Below are 21,089 nucleotides of genomic sequence, written 5' to 3'. Positions count from 1 at the left end.
GTATGACTTTAATGTGGTTTATTGTTTGTTGTCTGCCCTCTGTACTGACCTTGAGCTTGTAACTATGGGTTATCACTTTTGCTAAGGGTGTTTGGAAAACATTTCTCCTTTGTGATTGTTTGGCTCTGTGGGTGCTCTGTGCCTTTGCCTGGTTGTTGCGATGGTTTGTAAGTATCGTGCCTTGTTTGTCCCATATGGTAGTTTGTTGTGCTTTGCTAGTTATCTTTGGTTTTTTGGTGTTGTGCCTCTGCTCTTTATCTGTGGTCTGTCGATGTTGTGCCTCTGCTCGTTCTCTGTAGCGATTTATTTCTCTGGTTTTTAGAGGGTTTTAGGTCTTCTTCCTCCTGCAAGTCTATTTGTCTCTGTCATTTAGCTGAGGCTTTGTTTCTGTGGTGATTTGTATATTTGATCTTGGCCCTGGTGACGCTTTGGCTTTGCTATCACAGGTTCCTGCCTAGCTGCTGCACAGGACGGCTCAACAAACTTTCTCTCAGGTAAGCTTCTCCTTCCAATTTCAATTTCACCCCTTTTTTTGAGGTTATAGTGATTTGGCTACTTGGTGAGCAGGGAGAACACGTCCATGGCTCCTCTGCTAGTGGAAACCCTCTATTGCGAGTATTGACTCTCATCCTCCGACACGGAATCATTCCTCCTCCAGGTAAAGACCCTCGTTCCTCTTCCAGTTGGCTATTCAATGTTGCTTTGGTTTTGTGGTTCCAACTAATCGCTGCCTACTCTTTGGTGGTGTGCAAGCCCTTCTAGGGGAACGCTTCTCCATAGCTTCGACCTGGGGACTATTCACGGGCTTAGGGAAAACCCGAGTAGGGTATTTCCGTGGCTGTAGCAGTTTCTTGCTTGCTTTGTTTCTTGTTTTGTCGATACTTGCTCTGTCGCTTGCTCTTGTTTGTATTTGGTTATGCCCTTGGGGTTTTGGTTCCTTTGTGTTTGTATGTGGTCTTCGAGTTGTTCATGCCCTTGGTGTTTGATTTGGGCCTAGCCTGTGGACTATAATTTTGTTGGTTTGTGTGGGTTTGGAACCCTCCATGATTTCCAGGTTATAGAATTTGTACAATGAATTTTTGTTGAATGAAAAAATTAAAATGCAATGTACAAGAAATGCTTTTAAATGCTGAACATAATAGTACCTGGGTTTTGTGTTGTCGAGAAAAGAAATATATATGCTAGTGTACCTCTGTTCGGTTCTTGGTTTTGAAATGCTTCCTGTTACAAATGCTTGTCGATGCTTATTCAAATCTTTTGAATAAATGGTTTCACTATCTTGCTTTCATTTTGACGCTTGAAACATCTATGCACAGGGAATATAAAAAAAAATTAATCTACTTCTTTAATGATAGATTTTGAATTGTTTGCTACTATAGAGATTCAATTAATTGTGAACTACAATTGTTATGCTCTCTCTCTGCTCTGGATGGTAGCCCTTCCATCATCTCTAATTTTTCCTTTTCAATGCATTATTAACAGTCTCTTTACAGTTGAGGAACTATTCCCCAGTTACTTTTCAGTTGTTTAACAGTTTCTTCAAACAAGTTCCTAACTAATCCTATCTTGATCTGCTTGCCTAATTTTAAAAACTAACAATGGCTGAGTCAGCCTTAATTTTAAATGAGACAAAATGAAACAAAATGAAATAGAGCTTAAAGTGTTTTCTTCTCTGTAAGTCAAACTAAAATAAAATAAAAACATTTTCCAGTTGTCGCCTCTTTACTCGGATGCTCCTGCATCAGGCTCTCGGGGTAAATTAAACTCATGGCTTGTGTCCATGAGCTCTTCAATAGAGTACCCGATGCTTTGAATCTAGCTAGCATCTAACCAAGAACTATCTTCAATAGGATGACCCTTCCACTTGACTAGGTACTGCAAATATTCTTTCGTTCTATCTCTAGAGGCTTCGATGGGGGCATTTGTTTAATCCACGAATTATTCTAATTCTGGGTGTCCTGTGTTCGTCTTTCTGAACTGTCTTCCTCATCTGCTGTAATGTAGGGGTATAGATCTTCCACATTGAAAATGGGTGAAATTCCAATACCTGGGGGTAACTCCAATTCATTAGCATTCACAAAAAACTTCTAAAGTATCCTGCAAGGCCCATTTTTTTCCATTTCAACCTGTTGTATTCGCCTTTAGGAAACCTCTCCTTGCGTAGGTGTGCTAATACCAAGTCTCCTACATTGAATTGTACCTCCTGCCTTTTCAAATCTGCCCTCTGCTTGTATCTTTGGTTGTTATCTTGTAATTTTAATTTCACCTATTCATGAAGATCGTTGATTGCCTTTGCGAAATATTCACCATCAGCACTCATGCGCTCCAGCTAACCCAAATTCTGTAACTCTTGTACTCCACATGGGTGCATTTCGTATAGGATCTGGAAAGGACTACTGTCCATGTTTCGGTTGGGTGAATCATTATGAGAAAATTCCGCTTGTGCAAGCACACGATCCAACTGTTGAGAATTTTCTCCAACCAAACTCCTCAATAAATTTCCTAGACTTCGATTCACCACTTTGGTTTGACCATCGGTATGTGGATGATAAGATGAGCTCAAGTTTAGTTTGGTGTCTAATTTCTTCCATAACGTTCGCCAAAAATGCCCTGTAAACTTAACGTCTCAGTCCAAAACAATAGACTTCAGCAGGCCATGTAATATGACTATCTCAATGAAGAAAAAATGTGCTACATGTGTGGCATCACTGGTTTTACTGCATGGAATGAAATGTGCCATTTTGGTGAAATAATCCACCACCGCCATGATGGAATCTAATCCTCATTGTGTCTTCGGAAGACCTAAGACAAAGTCTAAACTAACTGAGTCCCATGGTCCATTTGGAATAGGTAAGGGCGTATACAACCCTCTGTTCTGGTTGTGTCCCTTTCCAAGCTGACACACTTTGCATCTAGTCACAAACCTCTGTACATCTCTGTGCATATTCGGCCAATAGTAAAAGTGGCACAACTGATCCAAGGTCTTGTCTATGCCAAAATACTCAGCTAAACCTCCATTATGCTTTTCCTAGATTAACTTCTCTCTCATAGAACATTCCGGAATACACAACTCCCTCCTTTGAAGAACAACCCTTCCTTCATATTGTAGTCCAACCATGAACTATTATCTCTCAACAATGGATTTTGGCAAGCTTCATAAGCTTCCTTAAAATCTGCATCTACCTCATACATTTTCCTTAAGATGTTCAAATCCTAATACTTGTATCGTACTTTCCTCCTGCTTAATGCATCTGCCACTTTCTTAGCTTGACTGTTGATGTGTTTCAGCACAAACGTAAAACTCTGTAGGTACTCCACCCACTTCACATGTTTATGGTTCAGCTTATGGAGCTGCATAATATACTGCAACGCAAAGTTGTCTAAAAATAAGAACAAATTCATTAGCCAACATATAATGTCTCCAATGCTTTAGCGCTTGAACCACTGCATGAAATTCCATGTCATAAGACGTGTACTTCTACCTACTTTCATTTAGTTTCTCACTAAATTAGGCTAGTGGCTTGTCCTCTTGGCTAAGTACTGCACCAATGGCTGTCCCACTGGCATCACAACAAACTTGAAAAATTTTGTTAAAGTCTGGTAATCTCAAAATCAAATTTTTAGAAATTTTCCTTTTGAGCAACTGAAAACTCTTCTTTGCCATTTCTGTCCAATGGAAAGGCTCATTTTCCTTCTTAATGGTGTCCACCATGGGCGCACAAATCCCATTGGAAATTTTAATAAATTTTCGATAAAAACTCGCCAACCCATGAAAATTTTGTACCCCAAACAAACTTTTGGGAGACAACTAGCGAACTATGGCTGCAACCATTTCCGGATCCATTTTTAGTTCATTCTCAAAAATCACATATCCCAAATAAATTAACTCTTTCTTGAAAAAATAACATTTCTTCAAATTTATCAGTAGTTTATTCTACTGCAATGTTTCCAATACATACCTCACGTGTCGAAAATTCTCTTCCTTCGTCTTGTTGAATATAAGTATATCATCCAGCTATACAATTACAAATTTTCCAATGAATTCCTTCAGCATCTCGTTCATCAAGTGCATGAACATGCTAAGGGAATTGCACAATCAAATGGCATAACTAGCCATTCGTACAAGCCTTCATTAGTCTTGAAAGTTGTCTTCCACTCGTCACCTTCTCGAATTCTAATTTGGTGGTAGCCACTTTTCAAGTCTGTCTTTGAAAAATATGCTGCTCCACTCAAACAATCCATCATATCATCCATTCGAGGTAAAAGGAACCTGTACCTGATAGTAATCTTGTTAATGGCCCAGGAATCCATGCACATTCACCACTCACCTCCTTTCTTGTGAGCTAAAATAGTTGGAACTGCACAAGGGCTTAAACTATCTTGAATCACTCCTTTATCCAAAAACTCTTGCACCTACTTCTGGATTTCTTCATTATCCTTCAGACTCATCTGGTAGGCAGCCTTGTTCAAGGCAAACTAGCTCCTAGAGTAAAATCAGTATGGTGACTAATGCCCCTCTTCGGTGGTAATTTGTCCAGTAGATCGTCTACCACAATATCACTAAACTCTTGCAACATGTTCTGTATCTCTTTAGGTAAGTCAGTGACTTCAGTATGGATCAATACTGGTTTTTTCCTTCACACAACTGCATACTTCACCTCATCATCCTCCATCTATTGCAGAAACTCTTTTCCGCCTAATACTAGTGCTTTTGTCCCACTGGTTTTTGCAACATCGTCTTCATTCATGGGCACTAGGGTATGCTTTATTCCATCTTTTTCAAACTTGTAACAATTTGTTGCCCCATCATGGACGACCTTCCTATCATACTACCATGGTCTGCCCAACAGAATATGGCACACATCCATAGGCATGATATCACAAGTCACATTGTCCTTGTACTTGCTAATATGAAACTCTACTTCACACTACTCATCGACCATCAGTTGGTGACCTTTATGCAACCAAGAAACCGTATATGGAGTTTGGTGCTTCAACTTCTTCAAACCCAATTTTCCCACTGTTTCAGTAGCTATCAAATTATCAGTACTTCCACTGTCTATAATTAATTTGCAGCATTTCCCATGTGACTTGCACATAGTCCGGAATAATGCTTTCCTCTATGTCTGATTAGCTACTTCCTTAGCTGGTTTTAGTAATACCTTGGTCAACACCAAGGCTTCCCCAGTCTCTGGCATATTTTCCACCTCCTGTGGTGGTGCCTCCACTTCATCGAATTAAGCGACACATGCTCCCCTCTGCCTAGTTTCTTCATTTTCAAGATATTCAAAGGACCTGTGTCCCCACTTGTGACACTTGTAACATTGATAGACATTTCCTCTACCTCTGCCATTACCTCTTCCTCGCTGGTATAAACTTCCTCCTCTAATGTTACCTTCCCTTTCACTCTGTCTCGAAGTCTTCTAACTACTGCTCTCTTCATTTTTGTTGGCAGTCCTACCTCTGCCAAAGGTCTGTCCTCGACCTCTACCAAAACCACATCCTCTTCTGGCATTTTGCTTCATAGCAATATTTTCCTCCACCTTCAAAGCACTTTGATAAGCTTCCTCTATGGTCTTAGGGGAAAGAATACTAATTTCGTCTAGGATCTTCATCCGTAGACCATTTACAAACCTCATTGTTTTCTCAGGGGTATCTTCAACATAACCAACTTTCAGGTTAATTTTATAAAATTCTTCAATATACTTCTTCATGGTCATCATTCTCTGCTTCAGGTTCTATACTTGTCTATAAAGGGAAATTTGATAATCTTTAGGCAGAAACTTGCTTTTCATTCTAGCAACCATCCTGTCCCATTTTTAAAAAATGGTTTGTTTAATCTCCTCCTTTCTGCCTGTACACTGTCCCACCATAGTGCTGCATGTCCCTTCAATTTGGTGACAGCAAACCTGATCCTCTTGTCTTTGCTGATTTCCTCATACTCAAAATATTTATCCAGTTCACTTATCGAGTCTAATAATGCCTTTGTGGACAAACTGCCATCATAATTAGAGAGCTCTGGTCTTGGCTAACTGCTAGCCAACAAAACTGACCTCAATAGTTTAATTTTTGGTCCTTCATCATGTGACCGATCCGTTGTGGCTATGTTTTCCTCCTCACTGTCATCCCCACCTTCCAGATCTCTACACCTTCCTACTTCCACTGCTGCCAAACGTGCAGTTAAATTCCTAATGTTTTCTTGTAACCCTTCATTTGCTACTCTTCTAATGGCTCTTCCTCGACCTCTTCTTCCTACCTCCATCTTTACTGAGAGAAAGGAACAATCTCCTCTGATACCAAAAATTGGTGGCGATCCCGAGGAGGGACACGTAGCTGTGACCATTTAATTCTTTCAGTTTCAAATTAAGTTTGGTGGCAAGGTTTTTGGTGTATGACTTTAATGTGGTTTATTGTTTGTTTTCTACCCTCTGTACTGACCTCGGGCTTGTAACTATGGGTTATCACTTTCGCCGAGGGTGTTTGGAAGTCATTTCTCCTTTGCAATGGTTTGGCTTTGCGAGTGCTCTATGCCTTCGCCTGGTTCTTGCAATGGTTGGTAAGTATCGTGCTTTGTTTGTCTCGTATGGTGGTTTGTTGTGCTTTGCTGGTTCTCTGTGGTTTGTTGGTGTTGTGCCTCTGCTTGTTCTCTATGGTCTGTCGATGTTGTGCCTCTACTCGTTCTCTCTAGCGATTCACTGCTCTGGTTTTTGGAGGGTTTCAGGTCTTCTTCCTCCCACAAGTGTATTTGTCTCTGTCATTTGGCTCAGGCTTCGTTTCTGTGGTGATTTGTATGTTTGATGATGGGTCTGGTGATGGTTTGGCTCTGCTATCACAGGTTCCTACCTAGCTGCTGCACATGACGGCTCGGCAAACTCGCTCTCAGGTAAGCTTCTCCTTCCAATTTCAATTTCACCCCTTGTTTTTGAGGTTCTAATGCTTTGGCTCCTTGGTGAGCAAGGAGAACGCATCCATGGCTCTTTTACTGCTGGAAACCCTCTGTTACGGGTCTCGGCTCTCATCCTTTGTCACAGAATCATTCCTCCTCCAAGTAAAAACCCTCGTTCCTCTTCCAGTTGGCTATTCACTGTTGTTTTGGTTTCGTGGCTCCAACTAATTGCTGCCCTGCTTTGTGGTGGTGTGCAGGCCCTTCCAGGGGAACGCTGCTCCATAGCTTCGACTTGGGGACTGTTCGCGGGCTTAGGGAAAACCCGGGTAGGGTCTTTCCATGGTTGTAGTGGTTTCTTGCTTGCTTTGTTTCTTGTTCTGTCGATACTTGCTCTGTCGCTTGCTCTTGTCTGTATTCGGTTATGCCCTTGGGGTTTTGGTTCCTTTGTGTCTGTATGTGGTCTCCGAGGTGTTCATGCCCTCGCTGTTTGATTTGGGCCTAGCCTGTGGACTGTAATTTTGTTGGTTTGCATGGGTTTGGAACCCTCCACGATTTCCAGATTATAGAATTTGTACAATGAATTTTGTTGAATGAAAAATGAAAATGCAATGTACAGGAAATGCTTTTAAATGCTGAATATAATAGTACCTGGGTTTTGTTTTGTTGAGAAAAGAAATATATATGCTGGTGTACCTCTGTTTGGTTCTCAGTTTTGAAATGCTTCCTGTTACAAATGCTTATCGATGCTTATTCGGATCTTTTGAATAAATGGTTTCACTGTCTTGCTTTCATTTTGATGCCTGAAACATCTATGCACAGGGAATATAATAAAAATTAATCTACTTCTTTAATGACATATTTTGAATTGTTTGCTACTATAGAGATTCAAATAATTGTGAACTACAACTTCTAGGCTTTCTCTCCTCTCTCGATGGTAGCCCTTCCATCATCTCTGATTTTTCCTTTTCAATGCATTATTAGCAGTTTCTTTACAATTGAGGAACTGTTCCTCAATTACTTTTCAGTTGTTTAACAATTTCTTCAAACAAGTCCCTAACTAATCTTACGTTGATCTTATTGCCTAATTTTAAAAACTAGCAATGGCTTAGTCAACCTTAATTTTAAAACGAAGCTTAAATTGTTTTCCTCTCTATCTCTCAAAATAAAATAAAATAAAAACATTTCCGAGTTGTAGCCTCTTCACTAAGATGCTCCCATTGTCCCATAAAAATATTGTTAATTTTTGTGTTTGTTGTGCCCATATTGAGATTATTGTAATGAAGCATCTGTGTTGTAAGAGGTGCATCATCAGTTTGTATTTGACAAGCTAAAGTTGACTCCCAAGTGTGTTCTAAGCCTTGTTGAGTCGGACATATAATATTTATCAATCTCAATTAGAAAAAAGATATGACATCAAATTGTAAAATTAACCACTAAATAAGACTAACTGAACTAATCAAAATTAAAAAGACGTCGCCGCAACAACAATGTGAAGATGCACAAATTATTTTTTAAAATATATGTAACCACCTTGAAATTTGTGTAAATATAAATTAACAGACAGAGTAAGATATTCCAGTCTCTGTTTTGAAACTCGTTTGTAAAAAGGTGTGGTCTGACTTTTCAGGAATATTTATTGCTTTATGAACATCCAGCCACCAGCCATCTAGCCAATACCAGTTGGGTTCTAATTCCAATTTTTACTAATATTTTTCATTTATGAACATCTGGCCAACAGTAATTCCATTGCACGACTTACCGAGAAAATCTTCACTGAAAACATGTGCTTCAGGGTTTTCTTCCAGTCAAACGTCGTGTTCGAGATGGCCTGCGCGGAAACGGTTAGGTAGTCAACCGCACTGTCCACGTGGGAGACGTCCCGGATTCGAGAAACAGGTACCCACAGATCGAACAGGCTGCTGCAGATATCCGTCCGATGAGAATGTGAATCATGGGTTATCTTTATTTGGATTATAACGTATATTTTCATCATCAAAGTTTAACAATTCCAAGGCTGCCCTAAATCTATGGTAAACAATCCTCGAGGGAATGGAATCGGGCACAGCGCGGTCGGTTATGTGCCCTGCTGGAACAGCCACGCAAGAACCGGGTGAAGGAATTTAATGCTCAATGGGTCTTAGAAAAAACCACCTGGTCAGACGCAGACCGTTTAGTTTCCCAAGGCCCATATGCCGGCACCTTCTAGGACGTCAGATTCAGCCCACGCGTGCACAGCCGCCTGTCGGCCTCCAGGCTCCACTCCCTCTTCTCCGCTCACATTTATTTATATATTTTGATTTGTCTTAGAAAATCTTTGCTTCCCCCAAAGCCCTCACTCTTTTTTTTATTTTTCGATTTTCAATATTATTATATTAGTTTTATTGATCTTGACTGTGTTGAGGATTTGACCCTCTTCCGCCTTGACCCTAAGATCTATCAACGGAAACTGAAGTGCTCATCTTCTCAACACTTGTCAATTCCAAGGTGAACGTAAATCTATGGGGCAGCGCTAAGCGGATTTGAGAATGTGCCCGTGCGGGAAGAGCCGCGCTTTAAGGGGACGAATGAAACGATTGAGCGGTGGTCAAACGCCACCCAGCAATACTGAAAACTCTTCAATTTCCCCAAGGCCTATCAGCCGGAGTCATCCCGATTCCCGAGGAGAGGTTCAGCTCGGCGGTTAGCTAGCCGCATGTTGCTCTCCAGCGCCTCTTCTTCCCCTTGCTCTCTTTTATAATGAAGGGAAGGGACTCTTTTTAGCACTCAACTGCTATTTTCCTTTAACTCACCTTCATTCATTATACATCCATTTGTGAGGGGAAGACTTCCATGGCTCCCAGAGATAGACAAGGCCATGTTTCCGCCAAGGAAGTGCATTACAGAGGCGTGAGAAAAAGGCCCTGGGGTCGATACGCCGCGGAGATCAGAGATTCGTTTAGTAAAAATCGCCTGTGGCTGGGCACATTCGATACCGCGGAGGAGGCAGCCAAAGAATATGATAAAGCTGCAAGATATTTGAGAGGACCTAGAACCGAAACCAACTTTCCTGCACGCCCCGTAGATCTCCTCCTTGAAATGGGTCGTCACAACCAGAGCTGCACCGATCCAAACAGCAGCCCCGCACTCGACTCTTGGACTGCAGCCTCCACTGTCACCACTAGCCTTCCCGCCCCTCCATTTCCCGGTGTTGCGCGATTGTCTATTCATCGCAACAACAACAACAACAACAAGAGGTTGTTTCGCAGATCCGCTATCGTCAAACAAGGGAAACCGTGGACTCACGTTTTCATGAATCGAGGAGAGGAAATGGAGGATCACAGAGTGACAACGATTGCTCCTCCTCCTCCTCCTTCTGAGATCCAACTTCCCAATCCGATTCCTTGCTTTCGCCTTTGTTCTAACCCTAGTCCTTCCCTCGATCTTCTGGAGTACGATACCGATCTTCTTCAGCAGCGGCCGATGGCGACAAAGTTGTTCGGGGAGATTCTGCGGCCTCAGATGAGGAGACACAGAGGTCATGAGTCTGTGGAAGAGGGCGTACTGAAAAATGTAACTCCTGCAACGTGTGATTCCGATTCGCCTTCGTCCTCCGGGGTGGTAGACACACAGATCTCTCCTCCCCATAAAATGGAAAATCCATTGCCGCGATTATTAGATCTGAATCTTCCGGCGCTAGCCCAGGAAGATGACGACGATGAGAGGCGCCCCTGTCTCACACTCTCTCTTGGATTCGGTATCTAAACACTTGCAGCTGGCATATATTTTGTTGCGATGACGATGGCCATATTGCTGCTAAAGTTTTTTTTCAATTCAATCATTTATTTATTCAAGTAAAAATTGGCATAAGAGTCTACAAAATTATTAACCTGTGCAGTTTTATTGTATAGGAAGTAGCTGTTATTTTTCAGTTTCAAAATCTGACCATGGACAACCATGGTTTTTCGGATTTCATTGCGCTGTCGGTCATATAATTTTGTTTCGATCCAACGTATTGTTATTCTTTCACACAATGGACAAAAATATTTCATATGTCCATGCCCTGTACATTTCCTCTTTTGTAGGATAATGTGCGGCGTTTTCCTAATTCAGTAATTTCATGTTAGTCACGTCGGCAATTTCACTGGATTTAAATTTGTTATGCACACAATTATCATTTTTGAAATCCTGTAGGTAATTTAATTCTCAGAACTTCAAAATGCTGTAGGCAATTTAATTTTCAGAACTTCAAAATCTACCTATGTTCTTTGTTTGGGAAAGAAATTTACACCCTCTAAAATTATTTCACAACACAACACATGATTGAAAATCTCCCCCAGCAACATTGATGAGGATGTTGCTAGGGGAGATTGTGGGGACTTAAGATGACAAAGACACAAAGGCGATGAGTAGGTTGAAGGGGGTATAGTGAAAAATAGCTGAAAAAAATATACGGATGTAGTGAAAAATAGTTGAAAAATATGCTATTCAAAAAGTGATTGCAGTTTGCCATTAGTCTTTGGTTTGCAAATCTCTGCTCCTTTTGTGAGGGAAAAAGTGATGTGGGTCATTCGATTGTGATGCTTTTGAAGTTTGATCCAAAATAAAATGGTTAAATTGTTTTTATATGTAATTTTATAATTATAATTATATATCTCAATCTAAAATAAAATGGTTACTTTGTTTTTATGTGTAATTTTATAATTATAATTAGATATTTCAATCTAAAATAAAATAATTAAATTGTTTTCATATACAACTTTATAATTAAATGGATGGTTAAATAGATGGATAAATTGCTTCTATATTCATTTCAAATAACTATAAGATCCATTAAAAAGATTTGAAAAAATAAATCAACATTCTCTCTAACCTACAATTAAAATATCTTTAAGAATAGTATAGGAAGATTTTATCACTGTGTAGATAGTGTTGTGGTACACTGGTAAGGTGATAGAATGAAATAAGCAAGGTTGCATGTTCAATTTTTGTCATTGCAAATCTTTTGGGATATTGCTTCCAAAAAATCATGTTTAATTACCATATATTTTTGGGATATGATATTCGCTTCAATATAAACTTTGAGATATATTTTTTGAAATTAATTTGTTATTTAATTCTTTATATATTTGGGATTTCCACAAGCACATACACCATACTAGTGATAAGCCATGTACCACATAACTCTTCTAGAAGTTCAATTTGGCAGCCTTTGGTTGGTCCATTTGGAAGTCTTTGGTTTGTTCACATGGTGCCATGTGGCAACATTACATTTGACTATTTATCAACTCATGGTGCTATGTGTCAACTTCTGATTAAACCATGTGCGAGCTTGTCACCATGCCATAATTTCTAACACATTAATTTGGATTGGTTGTGGGAATCTACTTGGATAAATCCTCGCTACCAAGAAGCTTTTAGAGCACCGAATCTTTGATTTTATTTAGCAACTAAGTGAGGGTGCAACTCCAATTTTCCAATTTTCATCCATCACTCTTTATATAGATGCATTCTTTCGAGATGCACATGAAGACATGACACAACCCATCTTCATCACTTCCTAATCCTTTTGTCAAGAATAACATCTCCCTATATCTTATAAATATATCAAACTCAAAATCATCAACTCAAGGAAATAAAAAATTCTCAACTTGATCCATAATCATAGAAGGCTCTCGTAGGTTCAAGTTTTCAACATTCACCACTAAATGCATCTACAATTATAGAGGAAAATCTAACGAGGAAGCATTATCACCAATGTTTTTCTAAATTGTAAATGGATGATACTTTATTGGTTTGATCTTTTTACCTTCACAATTAAGATTTTCTTTGCAACTATATATCCAAACTTAATAATTGACTTCAAATTGATGATCAACTTGATGCTTTTCATGCTCAACGTTATACTTGGCTTAGATTTTTTTTCAATTGTTCTTGCATAGTTTGATGGACCCATTGGACTTTCTAGATGAAATTAATGGGTTTTTTTGCATCACTATGTTCGTCTACGACTAAATCTTTCCCAAAAGTGAATTCCAAAATAGCCTTAGAAAAATATCCAAAACATGTCTCAAAATGATACCTCGATGTAGAAGAATGTATCACATACTTATAGGCATGCTGCACATAATGCAAATTTTCTTCCCAAATCTTATGATGCTTTCTACAGTGTCCTTGGAAAAGATGCATCATTTCCCTATCGACCACTTTTGTCTATCCATCAATATGTGGATGAAAAGTTGTGTTTTTCTAAAGATTAGTGCTCATTAATCCCCACAATGTTGACCAAAACTCCCCAAGGAAGTGAGAATCACAATGAGATACAGTGTATGTGGGAAAATCAAATTGAACCTAAACATTTTGAAAGAACATATATGTCGTCTTCACTCTTTGTCACCTACTTTTTATGAGGCATCAAGAGACACATTTTTCTAAATTTATCCACTACCACATACAAGAATCATGTCCTTTTCTAGACATAGGTATACCCATACAAAATCCATAGAAACATTTCCCATAGACAAAGAAACACATGAAGTGGAATATATAGATCTAATTTTCTATTACTTAGATTTCTAGTAGCAAAGATGACACACCCCTTTCCATATGTGGATATAGTTTCATCCATGTGATAGTAATAACAATATCGTTGCAATGGGCTACTAATTGTCCCACCAAAACGACCATAAATGAGAGAAGTATGTGCTTCTTTGATTAAATGTACAAAATACATAATTTACCTAAATGATATAACAATTGTTTATCAACATAATAGTATAGTGGATTAGTGTTTTATGTACATTCTTGAAAAATTTATCTCTAGCATATTGTTTGATATAAATTTCATGAGCTAACGAACTATGCTATAAAACAATGGATGCATTAATAAAAAGCCCTCATAACATATCAACAACTTCTTTTTGTGTGTTTCTTATACCTAATGTAGTCACTAGAAAAATTTCATCCACCATAAATGTTGTGATTGTTGTAGCTTGGACTATGATTCAATATACTACAAATTATGATGATATGTACGGGTGACTATCTCTTTACCCATCAAATAGTATTTCGACATCTTCACATTTTGAACCAAAGAAATTACAATTCTTTGTCATATATAGAATAATTTCTTACTACAATAGTGAAGCTCGTAGAATGGAAACAAATCAGTGTCCTTGGTTGCATTAAAACTCCTCCCATCGCGTAATCAAATGTATCAATTTTAATTTTGAATGATTGTTGTAAATATAGAAATGCCAAAATTGGGGTTGTACTAATCTTCTCTTTCAAAATTTCAAAGGGATTTGGTTGTTTTCGTCCTAATTGAAAGATTTTCTTATTACTTCCAAAATCATTTAAAAGAGATGGAATAAATGAAAAGTTGGAAATAAAATTCCTGCAATACTAAGCAACTCCTAGGAAGCTTCTAGCTTCTCTTGCATTATTAGGCTAAGGTATTTTAATGATGGCTTCAACTTTAGAGGGATACATTTCAATTCACCTCCTTATCTAGGTGGATGTCATTGAATCACCATGGATTATAATTATTCTCTATTGTTGGTGGTTTACAAGCTCGTGGTTTTGGTAACACATAAAAATCAAAAGTATACACCATGTACAACAATTTGAATAAGAAAAAATCCTATAAATATTCGAATACATTCATGCACGTCATATCATATCCCTTCCTCCATAATGAATACATGATCTCTATATATACCTATCCACACATTACACATGTTGTCCCTTCATTATTAAGATGACCCTATATATTTAACCCTACCCACCTCCGCACCCACCCACCCACCCACCTTCTTACTTGTGATATACCAATATACATTTAACTCAATATAGGCCCCTATTCAGTTCATAACATTTTCATAGATGTAAGAATTAGTTAAAAAATATATTTAACAAAAGATAGATGAAAATAAGGAAGAAATAGACAAGAATATGAAATAGTTGGAACAAAACATTGATGAACATAAGGAATGAATGGATAAGAGTATGAAATATGTGGAATAAAATATCATAGACATCACAGACGAGAGACACCTTAAAATTGATAATGTTAAAATAAAGTTAGTAGTGAAGTTGAACAACTTTCCGATGATGTTTTTCTTTCAAGTGTATTTAAGTCTAGTTGTGAAGCTACTCGTAGATGTCTTTTCCTAAAGAAGTGAGCCTTCCTAAGGTTGAATTAAAGAAGTTCGATGGAGAAAATTCATTTACCTAGGTGCACCAAATAAAGAAATATTTGAATTAAATAATATGATATATGATAAGAAAATGATGCATAGCAACTTGTACAAATGTGTAGAATTATAACTGCCCAAGAAATTTTAATCTAAATCAAGAAACACAGTTCTACTCTAGTGCTCTGTGGAATTTAATTCACAATTTAGAACAACAATCTCAGGCATACAATAAGCAAACACACACGTGCACTTTATTTTTCGAGGGGAAAGAAACTACTAAAAACCCCTTAAGCCTGCTTTCATTAATTAGAGGAATAGAGACTATATTACAATTTCTAGCTCAGTTTAAGCTCAACCTGTAAGTGAATAACTAATTCTCTACTCAATGAGAAGCTCTGACCCAAACTTAGTCAATTTCGACTTGTTTGAGCCCATATTTCCTTGTGCAATTACTAACGAATTAAGCCCCTATTCTTTAGGAGCTTTCCTCCAATTGATTGCACAATTCCCAAGGTTTCTCATCTGCTTGCATGCAACACCTATACACTCAATACTAGTCTACACTTGATGTTACATTGCCTTGGAATCTCCACCACAGTTTGGGAAGTCAAATTATCTGCATGCACTAGCTACTTTGGGCTAACTGATCAATTAACTGGATGACCACTGAGTTAGATTGTTGTCCCATTTGCACAACAAACCTTCCACTACTTCCTTTACTAGTTAGAACTATTTGACTAAAGACAACTTGAAATAATTGATCTTGATTGCTACAAATTATCAATAACACATTATTAAATGATCTCCAAGCCCTCTAAATTAAATTTATTGAGCTAACCGAGTGACAAGATCCATGTCACACAATTTAACTACCTCCAAGTTGTCTGATGAAGTGGAAATTCCAATTTTCTCAATTTGAAAAAAAGAAAAAATCAGATTGAGGCTTTCTTGCTACATTTTTCGACACTCCCTCTCAGTAAGAAAAGCATTATCAACCACCCCTGTCTTGCTCCTATGGATCTCAAGCTTCCCTCTTGACAAAGCCTTTGTCAAAATGTGAGCATTTTGTTCCTCTATCAAAATGTATTGTAGCAACATTATCCGCCTCTACATACAGTCTCATAAATGATGATACTATATATCTATATGCTTGGATTTATCATCAAATATAGGATTCTCAGAGAGATTAATGCAACTTTGGTTATCACAGTACATCACAATTGGATCCATCACCTGATCAAGTAGTGCCACAAGTATCTTTCTCATCGAGTTCACCTCACATGTTGTTTGACTTGCAACCATGTATTCTACTTCTATGAAACTGAGCACCATAGATCTTTGTCTCTTACTACACTAGGTGATCCAAGTGGATATTGGTGGCCACCCGCCTATTCCACTTAGAGCCCCACCATTGTTTCTTTTATTTTTTCAGTTCCCTTATTTGTAACACAATTTACTATTTCTGGCAGTTTTTCGAATCTTGAACTTTTGGAGCGATTTTGAAGCCCTAAACAATGTTTTTTTTTGGGAAAACTACAACCAAGACGGGTCATACAATGATGTTGGTTATTCCAAAGTTGTACTCCTCGGACAGGTCTTTCTAACAACGTATTTTGTGCATCAAAAAAAGATCGTATGCCATAGTTACAACCCCGGGAAGTTGATGTACCAATTTACCCAAATGGGGCCCATAGTTTGGCACTTCATCTCCTAGGGTTAGGTTTTGGATGCTTAGGGTTTTCCATTGTTTCTCAATAATGAATAGGCCTTTGAGACTCATTGTAACATAGTTCAGAGGCACGTAGCCACCACATCTCTTCTCAGAGATAAGCTTCCATCGCATGAGCTAGTCTTATTTCCATTCTATTTGTAAGCATATTTCAGTATTTGAGATTAATGAAATGAAGTGTAATTTCTACTGCATCTTTGTATTTATGGTTATTTCTATAATTTTTTGTGTTCCTATTTAAATATATATCAGTGGTATCAGAGCGGTATGCTCATTTTCTATTTTTCTTTGCATCTCCCCAACAAGGTCGGGATATAAGAAGTTAGGGTTTGATTTGGTTGAACCTTTCCAAGATTAGCCTCACAAACCCTGACGACTGCCCATTGGGGAAGAAAATAAAGATGACGGGGCAGGAGATCCTATGAAAATTTTGCTTGAGGAGGCCCTTGAGAAACAAACGAACATGATGATGGATAAAGTTTCCCAGATCCTTCAACGATTGCCCACTAGTGGTGCATCCGCATCCAGTAGCCACTCTGGAGGCTCCACTCCTTTTAAGGTACAAGTAAACTTTGGAATTCCCATATTTGAGGGCCAAATAGATGAAGACATCATAGATAAACGGTTAAATATGCTAGAAAGATATCTTTCTATTCATGATTTTTCTAGTTGAGAAAAGATTAGTTTTGCTCTTCTCAAAGCCACCCCCCACATCAAGGACTAGTGGGACACCTACTGTGAGCAGAAGGATGAAAGTACGACCTCAATTTTTTCAGCCGCATCCACTTGGAATTCATTCCATGATTCCATCAAGGAGAAATACTACCCTGTCGGGAGCTATGAGGACAAATACAAAAATGGACAACATTACAACAAGGAAGGGACCAAGATGCGCTGGAGTTTACCAATGTATTTCATATCCTTCGCACGAAGTTGGGTATCAAGGATTCTAAGAAACATTTGGTAGTCAAGTACTACGGCTGCCTACATAGGTACATCCAGGATGATATTGAGTTCCTAGACATCTCCTCACTTGGCACAGAATACCGATACGCTGTCAAGATCGAGAAGAAGTTTAAACAGAAGAAGCGAGACCTTGGATCTGTGAATTTGAAGCTAGGGAAAGGTGCCCAAAAAGCGCAGAACAAAGGACAAAGCCAGGGTGGGGTAGCCTATGATAACCCGCTAAATACGCAAGCAAAGAACAACACTGCGAAGCCTAAGAAGGACACGAGAAAGTGGTGTCAGTTCCATAAGAGCTCCAATCACAACACAAGTGAGTGTCGAGCCAAGAAGTCACTGGTGGCCGAGCTGAAGGCTTCGAAATTAGATGCATGTTCTAACTCTGAGTCAAAACCTGACAAGGGGAATGACAAAGGGAAGCATATTATTGATGTGGAGCCCAATGCCACTGTTTCCACCATGAAGATCTAGAAGGAAGAACCCAAAGATCCAAAGGAGGAGAAGTGCCTCTTCCACTCCCAAATATGGGTAAAGAGTTCCCCACTACAATTCATTATCGACAGCGGGAGCGAAAAGAACCTCATTTCGACAAAGGTCATGAAGCAATTAGGCATACTGACAATATCACACCCACAACTGTACACCATTGGGTGGCTTCACCCAGGACGAGATCTTCACGTGAGCCAACAGTGTCACCTTCTATACATCATAAAGCCCTTCACAGATGAGGTATTATGTGATGTGTTTCCCCTTGATGTTTGTGATGTATTATTAGGCCAACCATACTTTTGGAAGTGACATGTTGTGTATGAGTCAATGCCTCATGTTCTTAATATTAATTCTTGAAATAAGTTGTACAGGATACTGGAGGTAGCACTGCCTACCACCATATCTTCGGTTACTGCAAACCAATGCAGTAAGCTCATTTCCAAAACTGGGAAATTTGTTTTTCTCATGTTACGCCCTTAAGGAAAGAATAAGATGGTGGCCATGACCTCCAAATAGGACGCCTCCACAAGACAACAATAGATGGACAAGGTCATGGAGGAGTACGAGGACCTCTTCACCTCCCCCTCAGGAGTGCCTCTGACTGTCAGGTCAAGCACTCCATCAAAGTGACCCCAGGTGCATTGTTTCCCAATGGACCAATCTATTGGTGCTCCGTTCTGGATAGTGATGAAATCAAGAGGCAGATTCAGGAGCTGTTGTAGAAAGGTCACATTCGGCCGAATTCATCGCCCTATGGGAGCCCAATCGTGTTGGTACAGAGGAAGGATGGGACTTGGAGACTTTGTATTGACTATCGGGTGTTGAACAAGATCACTGTCTGAAATAGGTAACTGATCCTACAGATTGATGAGCTTCTGGACCAAATTAAGGGGGGAAAATATTTTAGCAAGATCAACTTGAAGTCCGAATATCACCAAGTACCAATTGAACCCTCTGATGTGTGGAAGACCGCCTTCAAAGCCAAGGAGGGCCTTTTTGGATGGTTGGTTATGCCTTTCGATTTGACGAATGCTCCTTAAACCTTCATGAGACTGTTGGATGGCATCTTATGACCATTCACCAACTCATTTGTAGTGGCATACTTTGATGACATCCCGATCTTCAACGAGAGTTGGGAGGAGCACCTCCACCACATTCGACAGGTTCTCCAAACACTACGACAAAAAAAGTTGTGTATCAATTTGGAGAAATGCACTTTTGGCATGAAGCTGGTTCAGTATCTGGGATACATAATTGATGAATGGGTGGTGCATGTGGATCCAACCAATATCCAAGTCATTTAGGATTGGCTAGCCCTAGCCACTCTAATAGAGCTTTGCAACTTTTTGGGTCTTTCGAATTTCTACCGTGTGTTCGTGTTGGGATTCTTTCATATCACTTGGCCCTTGAGTCAAGTCACCATGGGAGGAGTGAAAGAAAAATTCTTTTGGTCTAAATCTCAACAGAAGGCATTCGGAGAGTTGAAACATCGCCTTTGCTATGTACCAGTTCTCACTTTACCAGACTTGGAACAACCATTTGGGATTGAGACAGATGCCTTTAATTATGCTATTGTGTCACTCCTTACTCAACAAGGGCATCCAGTGGCATATCATAGTGAGACACTTTCAGACACAATACGAAATTATCCCAGTTATGAAAAAGAGATGTATTCCATTGTGCAGGCCCACCGACAACTGAAGCATTACATTTTGGGGAAGAAAATGGTCATCCACACATACCACCGACCCCTGCAGTTCATACAGATGCAAGGGAAGTTGCAGAATGACCGCCATCAGAAGTGGTCCACATACCTTGCAAGAGTTCCATTTGAATATCAAGTATAAGAAGGGTAGCACCAATAATGTTGTAGACTGCCTCAGCCGACCATCGAACATGGCGTTAACCACCGTGCTTAAGTCTTGTAGGTACAAGATTTCGGATTGGCCACTTTTGTACAAAAGAGACCAGAATTTGACGACACATACAAGATGCTCTTAGAGGATCAACAAGTTCTGGATTTTCACCTCTAGGATGCCAAGTTATGCCACCTGGGACACATTTGTGTTCCTTCAAGTGAGCATGCCAATATGATTTGTGAAGCACACTACATTGGGGTCGCTGGGAATTTCAGGGTCGAGAAAGTGGTGGTAGTACTGCAGAAGTATTTCTATCGGCTGAATCTTCGACAGGATGTCAGGAAGTACATCAGATACTGAACTTCCCGCACCATTGCCAAACCAACCATCAAGAAGCAAGGCCTCTATACACCATTGCCTACCCATATTCGACCTTTGGAATGCATCTCCATGGATTACATGTTAGGCCTTCCTTCTACTAAGCATGGAAATGACTGTGCTTTTGTGGTCGTCAATAGATTCTTGAAGATGGACATTATGGCGGCCTGCAAGAAGAATATCATAGTAAAAGCCACCGCTAAACTTTTCTTTGAATGAGTGTGGGTACACTTTGGGATCCCACAATCTATCATCTCATATGGGGACAACAGGTTCCTCAGTACATTTTGGTCCAGTCTCTGGTCGATGATGGACACCAAGCTCACTAACTCCATAGCTTTCCATCCCTAGACTAATGGCCAGGTAGAGGTCGTCAATAGGATGATAATACACATTTTGCGCATGTACAACTCAAAGCATCTAGAAAATGGGATGAGAGCCTCCCCTATGTCTAGCGCAACTATAATCAGGCTCTCCACAACTGGACTAGCCACAACCCTTTTTAGGTGAGCTTGGGATTCCAGACACTATGTCCCATTGATGTGGCCATACCATTTGCAGCTACTCATGAAGATTCGACTCATGTCCAATCAAAAGCTGATAAGGCAAAC

This window comes from Pinus tabuliformis, chromosome Q (genome assembly GCF_031772625.1).
Source record: "Pinus tabuliformis cultivar Carrire ecotype Pingquan chromosome Q, CPIR1, whole genome shotgun sequence".
NCBI classification, from domain to species: domain Eukaryota; kingdom Viridiplantae; phylum Streptophyta; class Pinopsida; order Pinales; family Pinaceae; genus Pinus; species Pinus tabuliformis.
The sequence above is the reverse complement of the archived record's forward strand: the minus strand, read 5'-3'. Positions refer to the sequence as shown.